Source organism: Acromyrmex echinatior, chromosome 11 (genome assembly GCF_024713525.1).
Source record: "Acromyrmex echinatior isolate Ae372 chromosome 11, ASM2471352v2, whole genome shotgun sequence".
NCBI lineage: Eukaryota > Metazoa > Arthropoda > Insecta > Hymenoptera > Formicidae > Acromyrmex > Acromyrmex echinatior.
In genome coordinates, this window is record NC_141862.1 from 4421794 (window position 1) to 4443099 (window position 21306).

Here is a 21306-nt window from a genome sequence, read left to right on the forward strand (position 1 = left end):
TCATCGTGAATTGATTTCGCAACGTGCAATGGCGAAATTTTATCCGCAGAAGAGTGTTTCGTCACATCAAAAAGGTCATCGAAAACAGTTCAGCCATAATTCTGAAAATATAAAAAAAAAATTAATTGTTTAGGTCTAGATTTTCGTGGACCGCAATAAATATTACGGCTGAATGTTAATTACATTCGATGTAATTAACTAATGTACTTTTTAACTATTTATTTCATATTTTATTATGATCTGTCAAATTGCCGTATCAAATGTAATTAATAATATAAAAATATCTTTCATTAGATATATATGTTTCTGTAGATATGTATCATATAAGCATGAAAAATATACACATACATTGAAAGAAAAGTTGTAAACATTTACTATAAATCCTCGGAAATAAAATGTTACTTGTGACACCGCGTGCCGTTACCATTATCAATACTTTTATTCGGTTATTTTTTTAATGTTTGTAACTGTTTGTAATAGTAATGCCATTTTTAAAGTACATTTTTAATGTAACAAAAATGAATTCCTGGAAAAAATGTTATATATATAGACATATTTTATGTATAATTATATTGTATAATTATATATAGAAATTTATATAATTGTATATACAGTGATGGCAAAAAGTCCCGGAACGGTCAAATATTTCGAAAACCATCGGTATTTAAAAAAAACGCTGAAACACGCGAAACGATTTTTCAAAAAATCTATCTTTTGAGGGAGGTTAAGACCCCTCACCCCTAAGGGGGCACGTGGGGCACGAGGGGGGTCGAAAATCTTAAACGGCAACATAGGTCGAGTGGGGGCTCATTTGAAAGGTCTTCTCAAAACGAATCCAAAACACTCCGCATAGAGGGCGCTGCGTTCACTTTTGGCGGGAAAATGCAATTTTGAAAATTTTTTAGTCAGAAACATTAAAAAAGTTTAGTGTTTCGATAATCACCGGAACACGTGAAACGATTTTTCAAAAAATCTATCTTGATGGTGTAGTAAAATCCAAAACACTAAGCATTGAAAACATTACAATCATTTTTCGCAGATTGTAATCGTATCTGTTATATGAAAAACGGTTCTCGCAAGTGAAAATGACTTTCGCGACCTATAAGCGTCTTGGTTTACCAAGAATAGTAAAAGCTGGTTTTGTTCCGACACTATAGGTATTGACACAAACTACTTACAAATTGTACTTCATTTTTAATTCAAATTGCAAAATTATTATTTTATAATAATTTTGCATTTATTTAAAAATGCCACTAAGTATTACCGACCGAATTACAATCCTTAGAATGCGCGGTTTTGGTGACCAAATTCGATCTTACGAAGCAGTCGCAAATTTGTTTAATGACACCTATCCGGAGCACTATCCAATTTCTAAGTCTACTGTTTATCGCACAGTTTCGCGATTTGAAAGAACAGGTTCTGTTGAAGATGAATCATCTTCAACAGAACCTGTTCTTTCAAATCGCGAAACTGTGCGATAAACAGTAGACTTAGAAATTGGATAGTGCTCCGGATAGGTGTCATTAAACAAATTTGCGACTGCTTCGTAAGATCGAATTTGGTCACCAAAACCGCGCATTCTAAGGATTGTAATTCGGTCGGTAATACTTAGTGGCATTTTTAAATAAATGCAAAATTATTATAAAATAATAATTTTGCAATTTGAATTAAAAATGAAGTACAATTTGTAAGTAGTTTGTGTCAATACCTATAGTGTCGGAACAAAACCAGCTTTTACTATTCTTGGTAAACCAAGACGCTTATAGGTCGCGAAAGTCATTTTCACTTGCGAGAACCGTTTTTCATATAACAGATACGATTACAATCTGCGAAAAATGATTGTAATGTTTTCAATGCTTAGTGTTTTGGATTTTACTACACCATCAAGATAGATTTTTTGAAAAATCGTTTCACGTGTTCCGGTGATTATCGAAACACTAAACTTTTTTAATGTTTCTGACTAAAAAATTTTCAAAATTGCATTTTCCCGCCAAAAGTGAACGCAGCGCCCTCTATGCGGAGTGTTTTGGATTCGTTTTGAGAAGACCTTTCAAATGAGCCCCCACTCGACCTATGTTGCCGTTTAAGATTTTCGACCCCCCTCGTGCCCCACGTGCCCCCTTAGGGGTGAGGGGTCTTAACCCCCCTCAAAAGATAGATTTTTTGAAAAATCGTTTCGCGTGTTTCAGCGTTTTTTTTAAATACCGATGGTTTTCGAAATATTTGACCGTTCCGGGACTTTTTGCCATCACTGTATAATTACGTATAATTATATATGAATTTTTTCTTGGGTTTTAGTTTTGTAATTATTTTAATTCTTTGTTATCTTTATACTTATTCAATAATTTTTTTTTATTATCTTTATACTTATTCAATATTACAATATATATTGAATAGAAATATTTCTATTAAATTATTGATTAATTAAATTATTTCATTTAATTAGAAATTTAAATGTAAAAAAATTATTTTGTATTTTATATTTTAGACTACATTTTGATACTGAGTCAGTGCCAATACTAAAATTCAATAATATATTAGGTGTTGGAATTAATTCGTAGCGTTTTACAAGTGATGGGAAGTACTTTCATTAATGTATTTTTTAATGCTCATGTGAAATAAATAACATTCTTTCATTAAAAACGCTACGAATTAATTCCAACACCTAATATATATCATATAGAAGATGCTCAAAAAGCGCTCACGAATCATATATGTATAGCACTATTCCTGATTAAAAACTGGGTCTAAAATTTATATAACCATTTTGCAATTTTTGTAATAGTTAACGAGATATCAATTTCTAAAAATTGTCGAATAATTGAGTAAAATCAACAAATAAGATAATTTTCAATGCTCTTTATGAAATATCTTAAAGATAAACCCTTAAAAATTTCTTAAAATTGTCTTATACGTCGATTAAAACATTCTATTTATAACTAAAAAAATTACAAAAATTGCAAAATGATTCATAAGATTCAGTGTTTGATTAGAAATAGCGCTATATGGTTCGTGAGCACTTTTTAAGATACCCTGTGTATGTATTATAACATGAACTATAAATTTCATCATTGGTAGTGAATACTGTAATGTATTCGTAATTAACAATATTAATTAATAAATTGTAAATACCTTTAAGAGCCAACACTGGACATTAATTAATGTTAAAAATGTTTAATAAATTTTTTAATAAAATTTGCGTTTATAAATTACAATCTGAATTTCTAAGTATAAATACGATATATAATAAAAAATAAAAATATTAATTTAAAGAATTATAGAAGAGAAATTTACTAGTATAATAAATTTAATATATTATATATATACATATATATATATATACTCGTATATATATATATATATATATATATATATATATATATATAAATAAGTTTGTTATATAGAAATTAAATTAGAATTTTAAATTTTAATATTAATTGTTATAATTATTAAATAATGTAATTTTAAAATCTGAAATCTTAATTAACGATGGCAAGTTATATAAAAAGTAATGATAATGAATTATATTTTTATAAAGTAATGTTTTCAACTCTGATTATAATTTAATATTATAATAATTATGGTTAGAAGCTCCAATTTTTATAGTTTATTGCATAATGTTAGTAATAATAGGTAACTGTATTTGTAGTTTTGTGTACCAAATAGAATATGCAATTGTTCCCAAAAACGACTATAATTTTATATAATATAAATTATTTTTTTATAAAATGTAATTTTTTCTGTACATATTATAAATATAGTTATTATTATAATATACTATTCCTAGGTTAAACCTCCAAATTTGTAATTTAAAAAATGACCTCTGACAAGCATTGCCTATCGATGAAAGGACAAGTAGCTGACTAACATTATGCGGCTGTAATTTCTTCGCACACTTGTATTATCTTCCGTTTTAATACTCGAAGTTCATTAACAGGCACTTTTTGCTGATATTTCATCAGTCATTATAATTTTATAATTTAAAAATGTAAAATTTAACAACGAACTCTCAATCTTTAAAATAAAAATAAACAATCAGTTGAATAATGAAAGTCAAAGCCGATAAAGGCCCAACAATTAAATTATAAAACATTACTTTGCATAAGATTTTCTTTATTTTTGAACGTTTCGGCTTTCTTTGGAGTCCTCTTCAGCAACATTACAAATGCTAACTCATTTTTGTTGAACGTCGTTGAACTACGTCAAAAGTGAGTCACTATCAGATTCCAAACTGCAGTGAATTCTAATTTGCAAGATATAGAGTTGAAGACGAATCACACAATTAAAAAAACAAAACCAAAAGTAATTCACCTCAGACGGAAGGCTTAACATGTTAACGAAACTTTAGAAGTTTAAATTAACAAGTAGTTAATAACTAATTTTTTAATATTCTAACAAATTTTTAATGTGTGTGTGTGTGTGTGTGTGTGTGTGTGTGTGTTTTAATCATATTAATAGAAACTAAAAAGAAGAAGATGTCCTTCTGAACTTTGAAACTACTTTGTTGTTACTGTAAAAAGCTAGTTTCAAGTATTTTTTTTTTTTACAAATTGTTAAGTATTCTGCTGTTGTCAGCGTGTAAGGAATCACAAACCACGGAGGTCTTTCAATCCTTTCCGAATTATTAATAATCATAGAATTTTGTTCCACAGAGGAACACACCTAGAAGAGAAAAATTTTAGTCTTGTGGAAATAGTATCGCAGATGAAATCCATTGGATTAGTCATTCTGTAAAAGAGTATTGATTAAGTTTAATATCTTTTTGGTGGAATTTTGATTCAGAATACAACAGTCTTCAGTAATTCTCATCACTATATCTTTTTCTTGCGACATTAGATGTGAGGACAAAAAGTTAAGATAGCGCCCCGAAAAAATCGATTGTACCAGTCGAATTCTAGTAAATTGTTATTCTTAATGAGTCACATCTAAAAAGTTAATACTATCCCCACCATTCTCCAACGTAAACTGCAATCTGGAGTGAAAAGAATTGTCAAAATGTATTCTATTAGGTCAATTGGACCACCACAATATCAGCAATATATCTGGAAAAAATAAAACGATAACAGATTCCCAAAACTTTTGTCTTCAAATCTAGCAAGATAAGATCCACAATAATCGGAGAGCATGAACTCATAGGGGTACCAAAATTCTATCTGTATTCGTTATTAAAATTAAAATATATAGAGTTCAAGATAAATGTCACCGCTTTAACAAACTCCTCTTTCAGAATGCCGATTACCTTCTTAAAATGATACCATCTTTTCTCAATATTTTTTATTAGTAGTTCAATAGGAACATTTGTAAATAATTAAACATCCAATCAAACTAAAAAAAAATTTATTTCCAACATGAGTGTCTCTTAATTTTTCCACAAGTTGAAAACTATTGTTTATTTTACTGAATAGCCTGTCAATTTTTTGAGATCACGTCGTGCAAGAATGAAGCCAAGGAATGTAGGCAGCTGTTCAACGATGAAATAATGATTCTGAAAGGTATTCCCTCTTTATGTACCTTCGATAATGCGTGTGCTCTCAGTAAATTATTCTCGCTAATTGCTATTTTTTTGTAAGTTGATTTCGAGATATAATTTTTACTTTTCCATCTTTTGAGTAAATCCTGAACTTTTTTAATAATTTATTAAGTGAATTTTTCAGCAATTTCGTATAAATGTAATCTAGATCACTCATTGTCAGCATATTTGTGTGATTTTATCTATATACATATTTTTATCCGAAGTTGCTGTTACATTCCCTTTATCTGCCTTCGTAAAAATTATGTTAGGGTTATTTTTAATAAATTGCGCGAGATTCTCTTTTTGTAACAGTATTATTCAACAAAGATGAAGAAAAAAATTTTCTCAGTATCGGAATTGATAAATTTCTAATGTTCAGAATGTTCGTGGATTTCAAGAATCTAAAATTGTTTTCAATATTTTTAATGAAATCTATTAACATATTCCTTCGATATGATAACGGTAAAGAGAAATTTTGCTTATTTTCTTCTTATAAAGTTCTAAGAATTTTTTCAAAATTTTTTAATATCGTATTTTCTCATGTTGGTAAAAATATGCCATTACGAACATTAATAGTTGCCATTATGAAAATGCAGTACTATAAAGTTGATGAAAAATTCTGAAAAAATTCTTAAAGCTCTATGAGAAGAAAATAAAAGAAAATTTTTGTCTCATGCTGTTTTTTTAGTAAAGTTGGTAGTATTTGAGTAAAAAATTGTTGAAAACCAATATTTGGCAATTTTTAGTAATTAATATCTCGTTAATCATTGCGAAAATTGCAAAATGGTACAGGACTTTTCGACTCAGTTGAGTCCGCTCTATCTACAAAAAGTGTTTGGCAGAAGTCTCGTCGGATCCTATATATATGTATATTTGTTAACAGAATTGTACAATTATTATACTAAACTACACATATACATTATAGCTAATAATCATAATTATAATCTCTAAAACTTTTAGAATTAATCTTTTCATTCTTAAAAATTGAGCTGCTTTTTTTCAAGACCAATTTAATTTTCACTTTTTAAAGCGAGATTCCATTCCAAAGAGTCCAAAGAAGTAATTTAACATGTAGTTAGAGTAACAAATAACAATTTTTCAGTTTAATCATAATTGTATTACCATCATACAATTATACTCATAAAAACTTTCCTTTTAGTGTATGTATCTAATTACTTAATATTTATTTCGCACACTCGCGTAAAGAAGCCCCTCTGTGTGCTTCATCAATTTCATGAGATTAGCGATGCGTAGGTTGGCAGTGGGACTATTGCATGAGGCGAATGCAGTCGTAATCGCGCGCTGATCAACACACAAAGGACGCGGATGCGACGTCAACGTCGCACATGTCTGTTTGCGTGTTGACAGTTCGTGAGTGCAGCGCACCGGCTGTTTAGATCGTGGGTAGTAACGATCACTCACCGAGGAAGAAGGAATCAAACGGAGACTAATCAAACGAGCACGCGCTGTGATTTAACGTGATTATCGTTATCCTCCGTAGTTGTTCGCTCCGCGAATAGCGTGACGATTATGGGAGGATCTGTTCCGTGTGATTGAGCGCAAGGTGTTTGATTAGGCTTCCAATCATCTTATTATCTTGGGAAAGAAATCACGAGGTTAATTTTAACTTTTTAACTCTCCGGATCTATTATAAATCAATTATAAATATCTTTGTAACAAATATCAAACAATTCAATTTTCTTTATTATTTTCCTTTATTATTTTTATGTTACATCTGAAAATTTGGATTATTCTTATTAAATTTAATAAAAGCAAGGATTCCATAAATTTAAAATAATAAAAAGTAATAAAAGCTGTGGAAGTCAATGCAATTAACAGTGCGATTATCTTATATTGCCTATATAAAAATTTTCGTTATCTATGTAATTTTAATTGTATATAATGGATGGTGGCGCTTATGTTGTGATTCCAATAGTTTGTCTACTGTTGGGAAACCCATACATTACATAGAAAATTTGATTACGGCACAAGAATTTGTTATCTAACAATGAATAATTCATTCTGAAGATGATTCAAAGAGTAGTTGAAACGTTAAAATTCTATTATATTATGATTACGCTCCTCGAAATTATATCAAAGTTTATGGAATAAATTTAATAAATAAGATAATAAGATAATCGTTACTGAGTAAACTGAGTTGACTCCCACAGTCTTTATTAGTTTTTATTACTCTTATTAAAATGTACTTAGCCTTTCGATGTTACTCTACATCGTTTTCTCATATTTCTATCACACTGAGTATTGTAAGAAATATAAAACTAAAACAAAAAATTAAACATAAAATAAACGTATTATAATATATTGTTTTAACCGAAATACCGCGCCAGTCATCAAGGAACCGTAATAAGCAAAGATTGTGTTTGGAAGCATACTGTCAGCATTATCACGCCTATCCTCATTGTTTATTAAACACAAAACAAGAACGATAGTTAAATATACGAACACCTAAATATACAAAAAAGTCATGGCATTAAATAAAAGAAACCTTGAATGTGCCACATTATTAGGAATGGCACTAAAGGATTAATATTCATTCTTTTTTCACATGTTGTGTTACGTTTTAGCTCTTTGAAATTAATTTGTGTCCTTTAATTAATCTAATTTGAATGAATCTTGCAAATCTAGCGTCAATTTGACTATGTTACAGATTTTGACATCAGTTCCGAATTGAGAGAAAACATTTTTGGAATTTTTGTGAGTACAATTATATGTTGCCATAATTATAATTATTACTGCTATAATATTAGTGATAATAACTATATGTATAGTTTTATCAACAAATATGTATATGTATATGTAAATATACATATATGTATATATAAATTATCAATTCTGTAAAGGAGTACTACAATTGTGGGTGTCTACATTACTATAAAAATAGTTGTAATTCCTATTTAAGGTGGTTCTTTAAATCGAATAAACATAGAAATTTTTTTTTATATAATGAAGTACCGAAATTGTGCAAAATTTTATGATAAAAGGAAATTAACAAAGAAATAAGAGAGAAAAAAATGTTGTAAATGTAACTTTTCACTACAACTTAATGACAGATAAGATTCAGAGATACTTCTTTGACTAAACGTACTCAAATCTTACTCCATGATAACCTTTTTTCTTAAAAAGAGATTATAATAGTTTAAAAAATTACGATTTAATGGTCATAAAAAAGTAAATTAATTTGGAAAAATATGCATAAACTTGCATATAAATTTAACCTCGAAAAATAAATATGATCTCACCTTGTTTTCGTTCGATGAAGATGCAGCTCTTGATTTATCATATCGTATGTTTCATACTATTTCATTAAGATATACAGATAGTTTTAATATTTTATCCAAATTATGCAGATATTTATAATTTTGGGCGGGCCCTAGGCTTCTCAAATTTTCGGCACTCTAAATCACCTTAACCCTCACCGTGATGAACAAAGGTCATTTGTTCCATGCTTGATTTCGAATATTCGCTCTTAGTGAGAAAATGACGCCCACTGCAGGAATTTTATATAGGCATCTTACCCCACTCCACAAATTTTTAAGGAGCAGAACGGCGCGCCCATACTTAATTGTTTTCAAAATATGCATGATTTGAAAAATTGCCTGATTACAAATGATTCCCCCTCCCCCCGTTTATGGTGCACAGAGAGGGTTAACTATAATTTATTGTTTTGGACCAATCATATATTATGGTTGTAAATACCAATAATTCTTTTCTCAATGCAGATAGTTAATAAGTTTGTAAAATAAAGCACATAGCTTTAATTCATATTAAAAATTTTCGTAGTTAAATTTTCTAATTATCCTACATTTCCAAACTTAAATAAAATGACTTCCCGAAACGTTCCTATGCTCTTAATCTTCTTCTATTACACTCACAAGAAAGTTGTCGCACGTCCTTTCTGCACCGTCCGATCTAATTAGTGCGAGCGCGACAAATTAATTCCGTGTCATTGTAACGGAATTATCGCTACAATTATCTTCGTTACGAGAATACGAGAAGGGCGATTAGAGACGCCTTGAATTAGCGCGCTAATTCGTTCCAATATTTTTCAACAGCAGGTGTAGCATTTCGAGGGCAAGTGCCTCGAAGGATTCGTAGAGTTCGGCTCGCCCTCGCTCTCGCTCTCGCTCTCGTCTCTCACCATCCTGGAACGGAGGATTTATGACCCCTCCCGATAATCCTTCGTTGCTCCTTTTTGGAAATAAACGTCTCCTTCTCTCTCTCCCCCGCCGCGCTGCGGCGAATCGAGAAACGGGATGGACGTCGGCGGCGGCCTCGTATTAATCACTCCGCCGCAGACAGAGCGCGTGGCAGATAACGTTATCGCGTCGGTTTCTATTACGCCGTAACACTTTCCGAAGCGAAGGGGTCGACCGATAGCGGCCAGCAGAAACGCGCGATGGTTCGTCTAGTTTGCAATTTATGAATGCGGTTGCGCTTACATATTTGCGAGCCGTGTCCGTTCTTTTCTCACGGTTTTACTCCCTGATGACTATTCATGTGACGAGAAAAGATATTTAAATGGGACATATATATATATATATATGTACACACGCATGCACGCACGCACATATATATAAACATATATACGGGGTAAATAACGCTCACTAATCATACAGTGCTATTCCTAATAAAAACCTAATCGAAAAGTCCTCTACCATTATGCAATTTTCGCAATAATTAACGAGATATTAATTTCTAAAAATTGCTGAACAAATGGATAAAATCGATGTATAAGATAATTTTAAGATGTCTTTCAGTGTTCTTTATGAAATATTTTGGAGATGTTTCTTAAAAAACTCTTCTCTGTCGATTTTAGACATTTTACTCATTGAACAATAAAAATATATTTTTGTCACAAATATTTCTGTTTATATATTTAAAAAAAAATATAGTCAATGTGTTAATAAATATTTAGTTAAATACTACCAATTAAATATTTATTAAATATAAAGATATATTTATTTGCTACAAGAACCATTAATTTGATTTGACAATTATTCTTTTTATTAAACAAACATTTATTTACTGTAAATAAAAATGTTTAGTTGGCAGTATGTGTGTGGAATTAAATATTTATTAAAATTGATTATATTTTCCTCAGTATAAAGAAAGTGAATTCTATAAAAAGTAATAATCAATAAGTAAGACAACTTAGACATATTGAATGTATACATATTGATTATAACGTTTTTTTTTGTATTTTTATTATTCTAAACCATTGTAATCCACCTGCTAAACCTGTTTAGTACAATGATTTGATTTTTATTTGGTGCCTGACGCCAGCTCTTGTCACAAACGCGATTCGCCCCGAATCGAGAGCTGTAATTGATTGAGTCGCTCGTGCGGTACTGGAACTGTTCGACGGCCATGAGCGCATCTTGCCGGCTAACGGTGTCATTCTGTTCCTTGCCGTTGTCACCATGCAAGCAAACCACCGTATTCTGTATTCACGAACAAATAAATATCTTAATCAAATAGAAAGAAGAACAGTATTAATTCTCGACCACGCCCAATCGCGAGGAGATAAAATTTCGCGTATCAATCGTGTGTACAAAACATCATGAAGATAAGTAGACAAATAAATATGTAAACAAGTTTAGAAAATAGTTTTTTATGTACTCTTATATACTCGTATGTCAATAAACATGTCAATACGTTAATAAACTTATAAACTTGTAAAAGAAACATGATAGATCACTTTATTTTCCGTCGAACATTTTTTAAAAAAGAAGAAAACATATACTTAGACTATATTGAGTACATGTGTATCCAGTATGATCTCAATGCTAAATAGATATCTCTTTTTAATCTTTACCCAAATATAATCTTTGTACAAATATTTGGAAATATCTTATATTTTCTGTTAATGTTCTGAAATGTCCTTCTTTTGAATTTAATCACCAGTTTTAATTTTAAATCCAACAAAAAATTAGAAAAAGTTGCAAAGCTTAGATAAGCCACAAAGTTTAGACAAATCAGGTACAGTTACTTTAATTGGTTTACAATCCTCATATCGTATATTTTTTTCACTTCGACGGAACACAATACGACATTCAGAAATACTGTGGCTTAATTTTTTTTCCTGTGGAACAACGAAACTGATTACATCGCGACACGGTAAAAATGTGTTCGCGTTATAACGCACCTTTACTTGCAACGACAATGATGACGACAAGGCCACAACCAGGGCCAGCGAAACACGGTAAGCGAGTTTGGCACAGCAGGGGGGGGAGGGGGCGCCATGTTTTAGGGGCGCCTGACAGTACTATATTGTACTGAATGAGATTGAAATACATTTTTTCAATAAATTACAAAATACATAAAATGTCTTGAACTATGCAGCATTACAAAGCAAATAGTTATGATTCGTGACTCTTTCATGCATTTTGAAATTCTTACAAAAAAAATCTCAATCTTAGTAATCATCAAGTATATCGATATATCGTCAAGTGTATATCGATATATATCTTTTGATTTTCGCAATTTTTTTTCTCAACTTTTTTCTTCCTTTCATAATATTCATCGTTTTTTTTTTAAATAATTGTTCTACAAGATTTAAATAGAGATATACGCGTTGGTAAATAGTCGAATGTAACTTTTTTTTGTTTAGTTCTTTAAATTTAAAAATTTAATTTAATTTTTTAACAAATATTTAACAAATATTTTACACAAGTAGTAATTACTGTGTAAAGACATTATATGCAATGTTTATTGACATTTTTGTCTTTACATTTTAGGAAATCAATTCTTCTATTAGATATTGGATTATCATATCAAATATTCGAAGCAGTGTAAATCTTGCACAGCTGTTTTTGAATCGCGAATCGCGCATAAATTTGGCGTGCTTTAAAAGTTTTGAACATCTGAACAAAAGAAAACTTAGTTACGAACACATCTCTAGATACCATCGAAAGAAAAAAAGTTTTCAGAATGTTCGTTAGTTTTGGGCTGTAAGTTGTAGGTTTGAAATTTGATAACTAATTAAAAACCCTACATGTAGAGCGCTAACTTAAAATTTGCGGGGAGCGCCAAATACTCTAGCACTGTCTCTGGCCACAACGATGACCAACGACGGCAAGTCGTCGCACTCGTTTCGTGTCTGTAGGTAGCGTGGAATTTACGCCGCCGAAGATATTCATGGCTCGTTGGCGAGTTTATTTTACTCATAAATTATATGCTCAAGTATTCCGGCAGTTCGCGCGGCGTGTACGCCGTATAAAAGAGAGATGCCGCCGCCGACGGTTCTGTGGTTCAACAAATACTTCAAGTCTGCGCGAGAGCCGCCGTCAGACTTGCCGAGGAAGCTGTAATTTACACTCTCACACCGTAGTCCTTCCCAAGAGAATGAGAGGTATGGTGTTATAGCCGGTCGATCACGAGCTTCTGTCCCTCTCCTCCTCTACGCTCCCACGACTTTATCTTCCCCCTGGCGCGATAAAAGCCTCTTTTCTAAATAATCCAACATTTTCTCACGTCGAATGAGATACTCCCTGGCGGAGTGGAGGTGATGACTCTTGAGAACATAGCACGTCTTGTGCCACATCGATAATTGAAAAGTTCGAAGATCCAGACGGTACAATCCCCCAAAACTTACGCCGCAACAGACTAATATCGCTCACGAGAGATTTCACGATTGCGATCATCGAAAGAAGCAAATATATTTTTATTTTGTACGCATAAAATTACGCGTTTTCAAATATGTTTCTATATCCGTTCTTTTATTCTTTGTACAATGAAAAATTTAATCTTATTAATTTTATATTGTACACTTATGGATAGAGCAGTGCTACTCTGTCAATTTCTATTTCAGTTATAATACAAAAGCTTTAACTATAACAGTAAACTATTTTTCTCTTTGCAATAACGTGCTCACTCATATTGCACGAATCTTTAAATGTTGAATTTGCGCTGTTTAAAAACATAAACATTATTGCTTGCCCTATAGAAAAAGCCGAAAAAGACTTGCTCTATCGTATCTATTATATAGGTAACTCTTCGTATTCTGTTTTGATACATATCAGATTATCCGTGTTTTACAATTTTTTTGTTTATGCAAACACTAATATCACGTATTAAGGGAGTCTTTACGTTTGAGCGCCGATTTTAAAGGCATTTTTTGAGAATTTTTTTAATGAATAAAAATTTAGGTATACTTAAAGACTGATACAGTTCTAGAAAGTGCGTATAATGTATAAAAAAATGTGCGTATAAAAAAATATTTTTTGTAATGTCAATTTTTTATAGAGTAGTGATGAAATGGCACTAAAATTAGACCTAATCGCGAATGGTCAAACGGTGATCAAGGTATATACAAGTCGTATCGTAGGTCTGAAAGCAAAAAAATAGAACTTTTTTTAATAAATGCATTTGTAATTCTCGCTTAAATTAATATTGTACGCATATTTTCAAAATGGCGACAGTTTAAAGAAATAAATCGAATTTTGTTCAGTTTTGTCCTCTTACTTGACCTTCCAAAAAATAAAAAAAAATTAACGTAGACTATTAATTCTAATTCAAGCGATAATGACATGTTTTCTGAGTATAACCGTAAAAATAGAAATCAGTCGAGCTATAATAAGTTTTTTGGAATTGTGATCACTATATTCGAAAAACATGGTTTCGAAAAAAACGCGTTTAAAGTTTTATAATAAGAAATTTTTTGAACTTTTTTGCTATAATATGTCAAAATTTTTGAACTCATCATTTATTCCATACTATTCCATTATCTATTCCAGGATCATAATCTTCCTCTACTTTATAAAAATCATTTTGTATTGCTCTCTCCTCTCGAATAGCAATCCTTTGAGCTTGTGGATGCACGATACTCCACTTGAGATGGACGTCGAATTAAAGATACAAACTGCTAGAAAATTTGCGATTCCTACTACTGCTTTAGAGTAAATGTGTTTAGGAGCAAACATCCTGTTAATGGATTTAACGACTCGCATCAATGAATTTAATGATTCATTAAAAAAACGTTATAGAATAAAAACGTTCTAAAATGATATCGAAAGGTTGAATATAATGGCGAACGCCGATTATGACAATTGGTTGGCACACGCTATTTGAATCAATGAAGAGATCCCAAACCACCACGTCATTTTATCTCGTATATCTTGAAAAATTTTCGTTTCTCCCAAAAAAATGTTTTTGTGAGATATTCTTAAAACTATAAGTTTTCCAAAAAAGCAATTTAAAAAATTAATTTTTTGACTCCTCAAACGTAAAGCTCTTCTTAAGCGCTAATAAGTAATTATTTAAACTGTTAAGTGTAATCATTCATTAAACAAAACAAACGAAAGAGAATTTTTATTCGTTCTCCTATCTTATATCCCGAACGTGATTATCCCTGAATAATAAGATACCAGAGGCGATTTTACGCGAGAAAGCCAGGAGTCCAGACATCGGCGAGGCAGAAAAGAAGAAAGAGGAAGGGGTAGAGCAAGGGGAGGGGGTCTAGGCAATAAATCGGCGATTCTTGAGTGCCCCGTGGGAATGAACTGACGAAAATATAGCGGCGAGCCGCAAACTACGAATTGTTAGTTACTGCGCACCGCCGTGAAATATATGAGCCGGCGGCCGTTCGCGAGAAAGGCGGAATGTACCCACAAAACCCTGGAGGGTCGCGCAAAACGGAAGCCTATCTCGAAAATTCGACACCTCGAATCGCGAGCCTCGAGAATAAGCGTTCCCTGATTGTCGGACTGTAGCTCACCTAAATTGCTAATCGCACGAAGGTTGTATATGAAAATCCCCTCCCCTCTCCCTCTCTCTCTTCCCCCTCCCCCTCCACCTCCCTCTCTCTTTCTCTCACAAATTTCAAGAAAGAGAAATCTAATATCATTCATACTTCTATCGACGTGATTTCTGCAATGAAAAAAATGGAAAACGTGTTTGTTAACATATAATCTGAAATCAGAATATTGTCTCAAATGTAAAAGTTGATATATGCAAGTTTTTGATTACGTGAGCATAAATGAATTACATTGTTATCTTCGATTTCACGCGCATCTGCTGGTGGCTAATCATATGAGTAATTTTTATTTTTGTACTCGTCAATTTGCATGCAACGTCGAGATACGTGCAATGGATGGCATAATAAACGGAACTATATTTGCGAGAGTCAATAAACATGGATAAAAAAAACGATAATAAAATAAATATTGCACAAAAATAACTTCATATACCTGTTGCAATATTTCGCACAAATACAAATTAATTTGACCTAACGAATACGATAATTGACTCTGTTCAATTATCGCGTATGATAAACGAATCCATTTTTTTTTACCTAGAAAATTTATCAATCCTATTATACAGATATTTCTATCCATTGTAACTTTATATAGTCCAGAAAGCACACAGTAAATAAATGTATCGTACATTAAAGAATAAGTTAATTATCGCATCTCTCAGGTTCGAAATTATTACATAATGAATAAATTTTACACAATACACATTGCAAATAAATATTTATAAGAAAAAATCAGAAATGAAAACATGTTTTTGAATTGTGGTTTGTTGTAAATAGCAATTCCTTGCGTCCACATTAAGAGAGAGAGAGAAAGAGAGAATTCCAAATCTTTCAGATCCTTTAGCCCTATCAAAAATTAGCAATAAATATAAAAATTTTGAAATTGGAATGAAAAACGATTCGTCAAGCAGGATGAGATAATTTAAAAAACAATTAAAAATTATATTCCAGGATCAGTGGATTCTTTCTTTTTTTCAATGCATATATGATATAAATGTTTAGATTAATACATTTTCGTGCCTCGACAATGCAGGATAGTAGCGTTGACTAGTACTCTAACGGTCAGAATTTACATTAATCCCAACTGTGTATACATACAATTATACAGTCTATGCATCAGAAAATAAATTGATTGATCGGAGGTGCCGAAAGGTTTGCGGGTTATCGCCATGTCTTGGACCATTGTTATGCCAACATTTAAACCTTGCCATTCACTTTATCACGGCGAGGAGCACATGATAAATTATTGTAATATGATAAATTGATCCTAAAGCATAGTAATATTTAATTTATTTTATACTTTTCTTAATCTCTGTTACTCTAATTAATTGATTCAGTAACTACAACATTTTTATACTTATTATTAATTTTTGTATTAATAATTTTTTTGAAGAAACTAAAAGATCCTAAGTAAAGTTAAGATCTTAATGGTTTTTTTTTTAATTCGGGACCTTATGTATTTTTGTACCTCAGTAGCAACAAATATGAATTGTTGTAATATGTAATATCATTGTTTTTTTTCTTTTTTAATAACTATTTTTTATGAACTTTTCAATATACAATTTTGTCGAAAAAGCATTACATTAAATTAAAATCTTTGTTACAAGTATTGTCATAATTAACATGCTTATTCTGTTTAATATTTGTTAATGTTATGTTTCTACTTCCTTTTTTCAGAAAATTATGGTTCGATTAAATCAATATTCATAATGTTCTCAAATACTAATAATTTAGAAAACAATCAATAATATACAATATGTAGCAATTAATGATAATGATTTTAAGTACAGTATAAAAGCACCCCATGTAATCGCTTACGTAAAAAAAAATTAGATAACTATTCCCGAGTGTATGTATGGACAAAAAGAATTATCATTTACAATAAATTGTATTTCAATGGCGTATTTCTATTTATGTTCCTCCCCTTGTTAGTGTATCAGAATTTTATTATTATAGAAATAAACCAATAAAAAATATAAAAAACCCATCAGAGCCTATATCAGCTGTTCGGATAGAAAACACTTTAATCTCATGTGAACGTAACAAAACGAATGAAATATAAACGTATCAATCTTTCATTGGGTCCTTATCGATATAAATTATAAATCTAAATTTACATAAGTAACGCAAATCTTAAGTTGGTGATTCTCGACAATTTAGCTCGTTCTTCTTTATTCAAATGCCAAATTAGCTATATATGTACTATAATGAATAGCCAAATTATTAAAAATATTAACTTATACAATAATAATATAAAAACTTACATAAAGTAAAACTAGAGTCAAATATATTGCGTCAAAAAGTAGAATCACATCGCTCATCAAATTGTTAGATTTGCTATGTAGTCATTCAAAAGAAAAAATAAAAAACGAACAATTAGAGAATTATTAAAATCATTAATCTGAATTTTAATTTTATTAATTTACATGTAAGCGTTTCTCGTGATTCGTAAAGATCTTGTAGTGCCAACAGAAATGAAATGAGAGTCAAAATAATAAAGTCACATAGTTATTGAAATAAAAATAAAAATAAGAGCAAAGGGGGGAAACAACTTATATGAACGACTACTATATTTGTTTATGGAATCGTGAAGTTGTTTCCCCTCTTTGTTCTTATTTTTATTTTTATTTCAATAACTATGTGACTTTATTATTATGACTCTCATTTCATCTTGGACTGTCGACACTACAAGATCTTTACGTTGAGTCACGAGAAACGCTTACATGTAAGTTAATAAAATTAAAATTCAGATTAATTAATGATTTTAATAATTTTCTAATTGTTCGTTTTTCGTTTTTTCTTTAGAAGACTACATAGTAAATTTGACAATTTGATGTGATTCTACTTTTTGACGCAATACATATATTTGACTCCGATTTTATTTTATGTAAGTTTTTATATTATTATTGCATAAGTTAATATTTTTGATAATCATTTAGCCATTCATTACATAGCTAATTTGGCATTTGGATGAAGAACAAGCTAAATTGTCGCCGTCTTGAGATTTGCGTTACTTATGTATTGTAATTTAGATTTATATTTTATATTGATAAGAATTGAAGGATCGAAACGTTTATATTTGATTCGTTTTGTTACATTTACACGAGAATAAAGTGTTTTCTGTGCATTCAAACAGCTGATGTAGGCTCTGACGGGCTTTTTTATATTTTTTACTGATAGATTCTTTCGAGTCTCATTTTATATATTTGTTTATCTATAAAAATAAAATAAATAAAAAAATTGACATCTCCTATTCGCAAAAAAGAAATAATTTCCTCTAACCAAAATTAACACGAACCCTTTTCGCGAATTAAGCGCTTGACGATTTAATCCCGTACGTCATTATTTCACTTGTCGCTTTTACATCCAAACTTTTCTCGCAGTTGCTACACTTCACGTATTGTGCAACGCATTAAACGCAGTTACTAATTATGACGCGGGCCACAGGTCGAGCGGGATTACGCTCATACAAGCCGCAAATTTCGAGAACACCCTTGTGAGATGATAATGGCCATCAAAATTCTAGCGACGTGCTATTAGGTAAATTGTGAGGAATGCTGTGGATCGCGGCGCGTTGACTCGCGCAGTCGGGCCACGTCCGAATCCTCAAGAGCGCAACAGAGAGACGACAAACTTTGCGTAACGGTCGATTTGATTAAATCGCAGATACTTAATCAAAGCACATGTTAATGTCTCATCATTACGTGCGTCGCTGCTCGTTCCGGTCAATAAAACTTTTCCCGTAATTCCTAAGTTCTAACTGTCGTCCCACGAGTATTGCTCACGAATTGCTTACGTCGATCTGGAGTAATGCGCACGTGTTCTATTGATTTTCGTACAGAGTTCCTACAGAGATTGATTAATTAATTTAAAGAGATAAAGTGCTATTAGCAGTAATTTTTTAATCATATGGTACAGTTATTAAATACTGCAAACTATTTTATAATTTTACGGTGTTGTCCATCAGTTTTTTCTGATTGTTCGTCTGCAAGATTTCTAAAAAAAACCGGCTTAATTTCTTCAAGTTCTGTTTTTGACACACACACACACACACACACACAGAGAGAGAGAGAGAGAGAGAGAGAGAGAGAGAGAGAGAGAGAGAGAGAGAGAGAGAGAGAGAGAGTCAAAAACAGAACTTGAAAAAATTATACATATAGGGTAACTCCGATATATAAGTCTACCAATCAAAAACTTTATTATTACTATGTATTATTTACTATATTTAAAGTGAACGAATATATCAGTAAAAATTTTGTACTGTCTATTATTATGAAAAAATATTAGATAATCCGAAATATTTATATTTTGTATTAAACAATGAACTTTTTTAATCCTTGTATTTTTGCCGTATATCTTATAGGGGTGAGATATATGGCTACTCATAGGGAGAAGGGGGATATGTACGGCTCATAAAAAATTTACAAATGCATATAAATAAGTTGTAAAATGACACAATAACTTATAAAATGCATAAAATTTTATTAAGAAATAAGAAAATGATAAATATGTACATGAAGTAATAAATAATAATTACAATCCTCTCACATGTATTACAAGTAATATGACATGAGTATTACATATTTCATGTAATGCGTTTATTGCATTTAGTACACTGAATTCAATCTGCCCATTTTGTATACCTTAGGCATAAATCCTGCCCGCTAAAAATGCCGTATATCCCAAACAGATGGGATACACAAGACAACGAACTAAACAAAGAATACAAGAGCAAAGTACTTGTATTTTGTTTTATGCAACATGATTTACTATGCCTCTACACTCATCACAAAATAACCATTAAGTCTTTTGCACGTCCTACAGTAATCATTTTATGGAGATTATAATTTATGATGGCGCTACTCAACACAGTGACAAATCGACTCAAAATAATTTCATTAATATTAACAGTAAGAAACTGAAATCATAACACAATACTAATATAACATAAAGTACACAACAAAGTAGTTGCGGGAAAATTTTCTCCACTTCTTCTATTTTTATTAACTTTTGCAACGTAAATCCTAGTGTGGCGGAGTTATCCTAGGGATAATTGAAAAATAAGTCATTCTTTCAACTCCAAGAATCCAAGGATCTTAGTCATCGAGACAAAATATAAGTTAAATCAGTTGGTTGTCATAGTTTGATATTTTTAACAACGTTCTTATAATACAGAGTTACAGAGTTTTCGCTGCTCTATAACATTCATTGCAAATGATTTATTCTTGAATCAGAACAAAGATCATGAAAGACGATACTTTTCTATCTCATGACTAATGTATCTGAGAAAATAAAAAATTTTTTTAAGAATGATTCGAATAGCATGATACGAATAGCATATACGGGGGTTAATAAACTATGTAGTTTACCAAAGTACTTAAGGATAAACGTCTAGTTCATTTTATCACAAACGTTATTTACAGAATTAATTGCAAGAATTGCAATGCATATGGGGTTAAACCAACAGAATGTTAAAAATAAGAATTAAAGACCTTAAGAATTAAAGAATTTAAGAACCATATTAATTGAAAAATGATACAACATTCCGTAATTACTGAGCATAGATTGAAATTTGCACACAATATTTTGACTAGGAAAATATAAAAAATTCTAGATAAAAAGAAAGCTTTTTAAACAAACGACTGATATATCTGAAATAATTTTTATACATAAACAAAAAATGGCTTGAACGTACAAAGTGACATGGAATTTTTAAATCCCTTATACTACTTTAATTTTCAAGACTTGAAGCTTCCCTCTTTTCTTTAATTTATCGAGTGTCTTGTTGAGTTGTTGCTTGACACTTGATCTCATTAGATCCATGACAAACATGCTGTCATATGATATGCTCACCTTTAAACTGCCATGTTTTATTATTTAATATATTTAGAAATTTAATGGACATTATTGAATATGAATGCGAGTTAACTACTTTCATTCAGATCACATCTTATTCACAATTCACATAATAACGAACAAAATAATTTTTGTAATCTTAAACACAATTTAATGATTGTAT

At 30.9% G+C, this 21306-nt stretch overlaps 1 long non-coding RNA gene across 1 annotated transcript; it reads left to right on the plus strand.

Moving 5' to 3' along the window:
• Positions 1-6324: 6324 nt before the first annotated feature.
• Positions 6325-13792, plus strand: LOC105147139 (uncharacterized). The gene is made up of 3 exons (XR_846276.2): positions 6325-7128; positions 8181-8227; positions 10817-13792. It is a non-coding gene; the product is annotated as an uncharacterized LOC105147139 (long non-coding RNA).
• The last annotated feature ends 7514 nt before the right edge of the window (positions 13793-21306 follow it).